Below are 6,000 nucleotides of genomic sequence, written 5' to 3'. Positions count from 1 at the left end.
TGTTCCCAGAAGGACCACTCACCAAAACCCCTGCTGTTTTTCGCCCAGAGACTGCAGAGCTATCATTCCACAGTTCTGACCCCTTCCTAGAGCCAATGAAAGCCTTAGAAAATGTCACGTTACAGCACAAAGGCTGTATTTTTGATAGAGAGGCTATAGAAGGACAAGAAATGGTCAGACAGGGCACTTCCCGTATAGAATCTTCTCAGGTTTTGGCCTGCCATATGAGTTCTGTTATACTCACAGACACCATTCAAACAGTTTTAGAAACTTTAGAGTATTTTCTATCCAAATAAAATAATTATATGCATATTCTAGTTACTGGGCAGGAGTAGTAACCAGATTAAATCAGGTATGTTTTTTATCCGGCCGTGAAAATATTGCCCCCTATCCCAAACAGGTTAACATTAGTCAGATGAGTTGTTTAAATTACGCAAAAATACAAATTTATAGTCTGAGTTGTCGGCTAAATAAAGCAAAATACTGATCTGGTCCCGGGCTGGAAAGGGGACGGGGGTTTACCACAGATAACTCTCTTTCAGTCTTCAGAGCCTCTCTCTCCAGCTCTGTCCATCTACCTCTGCATGCTCATCAAATCAAATCAAATCAAATGTATTTATATAGCCCTTCGTACATCAGCTGATATCTCAAAGTGCTGTACAGAAACCCAGCCTAAAACCCCAAACAGCAAGCAATGCATGTGAAAGAAGCACGGTGGCTAGGAAAAACTCCCTAGGAAAAACTCCCTAAAAAAGGCCAAAAACCTTGGAAGAAACCTAGAGAGGAACCAGGCTATGAGGGGTGGCCAGTCCTCTTCTGGCTGTGCCGGGTGGATATTATAACAGAACATGGTCAAGATGTTAAAATGTTCATAAATGACCAGCATGGTCAAATAATAATAATCATAGTAGTTGTCGAGGGTGCAACAAGCACATCCGGTGAACAGGTCAGGGTTCCATAGCCGCAGGCAGAACAGTTGAAACTGGAGCAGCAGCACGGCCAGGTGGACTGGGGACAGCAAGGAGTAATCATGCCAGGTAGTCCTGAGGCATGGTCCTAGGGCTCAGGTCCTCCGAGAGAAAGAAAGAAAGAAAGAAAGAAAGAAAGAAAGAAAGAAAGAAAGAAAGAAAGAAAGAAAGAAAGAAAGAAAGAAAGAGAGAATTAGCGAGAGCATATTTAAATTCACACAGGACACCGGATAAGACAAGAGAAATACTCCAGATGTAACAGACTGACCCTAGCCCCCCGACACATAAACTACTGCAGCATAAATACTGGAGGCTGAGACAGGAGGGATCAGAAGACACTGTGGCCCCATCCGATGATACCCCCGGACAGGGCCAAACAGGCAGGATATAACCCCACCCACTTTGCCAAAGCACAGCCCCCACACCACTAGAGGGATGTCTCCAACCACCAACTTACCGTCCTAAGACAAGGCCGAGTATAGCCCACAAAGATCTCCGCCACGGCACAACCCAAGGGGGGGGCGCCAACCCAGACAGGAAGACCACGTCAGTGACTCAACCCACTCAAGTGACGCACCCCTCCCATGGACGGCATGGAAGAACACCAGTAAGCCAGTGACTCAGCCCCTGTAATAGGGTTAGAGGCAGAGAATCCCAGTGGAGAGAGGGGAACCGGCAAGGCAGAGACAGCAAGGGCGGTTCGTTGCTCCAGCCTTTCCGTTCACCTTCACACTCCTGGGCCAGACTATACTTAATCATAGGACCTATTGAAGAGATAAGTCTTCAGTAAAGACTTAAAGGTTGAGACTGAGTCTGCGTCTCTCACATGGGTAGGCAGACAATTCCATAAAAATGGAGCTCTATAGGAGAAAGCCCTACCTCCAGCCGTTTGCTTAGAAATTCTAGGGACAATTAGGAGGCCTGCGTCTAATATTGCAAAGCTGGTTTTTGAAATAAATATGAACTTGATTGAACAAAACATGCATGTATTGTATAACATAATGTCCTAGGGTTGTCATCTGATGAAGATCATCAAAGGTTAGTGCTGCATTTAGCTGTGGTTTGGGTTTATGTGACATTATATGCTAGCTTGAAAAATGGGTGTCTGATTATTTCTGGCTGGGTACTCTGCTGACATAATCTAATGTTTTGCTTTCGTTGTAAAGCCTTTTTGAAATCGGACAGTGTGGTTAGATTAACGAGAGTCTTGTCTTTAAAATGGTGTAAAATAGTAATATGTTTGAAAAATTGAAGTTTTTGCATTTTTGAGGTTTTTGAATAACGCGCCACGGGATTACACTGGCTGTTACGTAGGTGGGACGATTTGGTGCCACCTACCCTAGAGAGGTTAACATTATGTTTTCGAATGACATCCCCAAGAGGTAAAATATATAGTGAAAACAATGGTGGTCCTAAAACGGAACCTTGAGGAACACCGAAATGTACAATTGACTTGTCAGAGGACAAACCATTCACAGAGACAAACTGATATCTTTCCGACAGATAAGATCTAAACCAGGCCAGAACTTGTCCATGTAGACCAATTTGGGTTTCCAATCTCTCCAAAAGAATGTGGTGATCGATGGTATCAAAAGCAGCACTAAGATCTAGGAGCACGAGGACAGATGCAGAGCCTCGGTCTGACGTCATTTAAAGGTCATTTACCACCTTCACAAGTGCAGTCTCAGTGCTATGATGGGGTCTAAAACCAGACTGAAGCGTTTCGTATACATTAATAATCATATTTACTCATCACTGAAACAGTCCTCCATACTTCTTAAAAACCTCTTGGGGATAGAATCCCACTGACGGGATTGCTAGCATGGCGCGAAATTCAAAACAGCAAAAATCGAATAATTTCAATTTCTCAAACAATCATCTATTTTAGACAGAGACAGAACTCCTGTACCACCTCACTGCATGTCACTCATCTTTGTTTTCCTCCTACACTCTCGCTTTCTCTTTCTCCCTCTCTTGCTCATCTGCTCTCTCACTTTCTCTGTCTGTCTTTGTGTTTTGTTTATGTGTGTGTTTTCTCTCTTCATCCATCTCCGGTTTAATACAAGTCCACTTGATTACATCATAAACAAATGGTCTTCTTTCCACTTTGGTTGGTTCCCTTGGTGACATGCGAATTTCCCTCTTACCCTCTCTTTGTGTGTCGTTATATACAATGCGTCACAAACTCTTGGTCGCCACTCGCCTGCAGAATGAAAAGTTTTGGTATGTAAATATGATTATTAATAGTTTGTTGCAGCTCACTCCAGTTACTGTGGGAGTATGAATGTAAAAGACCACGTGACGGGAGACGGACACCCCCACTTTTTGAATGGCTCGTTGTGTAAGTAGCCAACACGCTCACCCACACACACACACTCCCATGTGTGTGCGCACACACACACACACACAAATTCCCTCTCAAGTGCTCTATACGTGCAAGGGGGCCACTTTGTCACCCTGATTGACCCAGAGTTAATTCAATGCGTGACCTATTTCCAGATCAGTGCACAGGGGTTACGTGAACCACTAGGGCCAGTGGCCAGCCGGTCACACCTCTTTCACCAGTCAGTGACTGTACTCTGGCTACTGGTCTCCCTAGTCAGATACAGCAGGTGTTTGTGTGTTTCCATACAAGCACTGAGAAGTTTTTTTTAAGATTATTTTGAAAAGGCCGAGACCCATAAAGATCAATCAGATGTATCTCTGTGAATGTTTCACTTCACTTTAAAGATTGTTTCAAGGAAACTGGGAGAAGATATAGTCCTGTAGTCCATATTCCATGATGTCTTATCTAACATCTTCCTAAATGACACTGGTGTCAGAGTCAGACAGAATGACATACGATCCTGACAATGCAGTTGAACAAACGTCAAACAGAGAACAAAGGCCTGTTTGACACAGAAGTTGCTAATCCAAACATCTGGAGAGGAGGGAGGAAGGGATGGGCTGTGTCACCAAAGAGAGAACCTGGAACGTTGCCTTTCTTTCTTGCACATGCGTACATCTCAGAAGATTGCTTTTTCATATTAACGTGGTTCCTGTGTTTTAAGGTGTTTTCTTAAGGTTTGATCATCTACGCATTTTGAATAAAGACAACCTGGAATGCAACCAGAGATTGACAGACAGACAGTTCTCTGTCAACTGTGTTGCAGCTCTTACACTGTGGACATTTCACTCATAAAGAAGCATTTTTTCTATGGTTAGTATATGTTCTAATATTTGATTTTCCTTACAATATTTGATTTTCCTTTCCTTTCCTTACATTTTCCTTACATTCTCAAAGAACTGTATATATACAAACAACAATTTACAGACACATACAAACAATGACTACATATCATCTGCCCAGACCTGCATGCTCACACCCCCATCCCTAGTGCCTGAATTATTGTTTGCCACTTGGTCTTAAACTGTACCAATTTGTTTTTCTCAGTCACCCATGCTATTTCAAAATTTCAATAATAAATAATTTTATTTTTCAATTGTGTCAATTGTAACAGATTGATTGACTTCCAACTTTTTAGTAAATGTTTTTTCAAGATGAGTGATGAGAAGAGAATCGTCCAGCCCATTGGGTATCTCACTACACCCCCACATGACATGTCTTGAAATATGCAGACAGATGGATTAAAAGTACGTTTACGTTGTAATACTTCTGATAGACAACTTTCTAGCTCCGCCCATAACTTCCAAACTTTGTAGCATTCTCAGAAAGTATGGTTAATGGAGTTATTATTAGTTTTACACTTGAGACATGACTTCGCTGTTGTGCTGTAGAATTTTTCTCTTGTATAATAAATTCTAAACATTAGTTTATACTGGATTAAGCATACATTTTCGTTAACTGTAATTTTGTTAGTTATGCTCCAACTTTCCTGCCATTTTATGCCAACATCAGGTCTTTTAAAATCTTGGTTCCAATAGTTTATATTTTTTTCTAAGAGATCGTCAGTTGGATATGCTCTCTACAAGGTTTTGTAGATATGCCCTATTATATGAGCCTCCTTTTCCGACTCCCTCAAGGTTGCTCTGAAGTCCAAAAGATTTAAAATTGAAATTTCATGATTTGAAACTTTTATATTGCATGTATTTGAAACTATCTACATTGGTCAGAACAAAATAACTTTTTCATTCTGTCATGGACATAAATATATTTCTTGTTACCAAGTCATTTATGGTTTCTAGTGGTTAGAGCCTTGTGGTTAGAGTGTTGGGCCAGTAACCGAAAGGTTACTATATGTCACAAGTAAAAGCCTTGGGTAGAGAGTTGATACATTTCCAAGTCTGGAAGGTTTAACCCCCCTCTAACCTAGGAAGATGGAAAACTTTCCTTTTTATTCTATGAATTTTATTTGAATGCTTTTACATTTCATACATTATTTAGAACTTCCATTTGACTTCTGATTTGTTAAGTTATATAAATGTTTTGCTTCTGAGTTGCATTGATGTTTATTGCATTTAATTTTACATAATTTTTAATCCATTCATTTGTTTGTGTTTTGTTTATTTTCTTTTCCTCCTTGTCTGCCATCCATCCGTCATGTGGTCTGCCTCAGGTGACGACTGTAAAAGGAAGCAGCACCTGGAGACCCACCTACTGGTCCACACTGGTCCACAGTCACACACACCTCCAGAACTCACCTTCTACTGGGGGGTCTGTGGACCCTTATAGCTTACACAGGTTAACCCCCTTCCTCCTCCTCCTCCTGGCTTCCTTACTGATCTAATACATATGCAGGTTCCCAGTTTGGGAATACCTGGTTTAAATCATGTCCCGATGGACAGGCTTGTTCTCTGAATTCAACAATTATTTGGTTTGGTTGGCTTTGTTTCAAATTGTTCTATGCCATGGTAAATTTTAGTATCAACTTGTGGTGATAGATATTGTATCTTGTGGATGTAGGCCTACATATTTTTTATTTTTGGGGCCAGTGTGGTCTTCTTTTTCTAGTAGTGCTACTATCTAATGTATTGTAGGAATAGGCATGAATGACACCTGTGTTCTCAGTGTGTGAGTGTAGGCCTATGTGTT

This window comes from Salmo salar, chromosome 06 (genome assembly GCF_965601325.2).
Source record: "Salmo salar chromosome 06, fSalSal1, whole genome shotgun sequence".
In the NCBI taxonomy this organism is placed as follows: Eukaryota; Metazoa; Chordata; class Actinopteri; order Salmoniformes; family Salmonidae; genus Salmo; species Salmo salar.
This window is presented reverse-complemented; position numbering follows the sequence as displayed.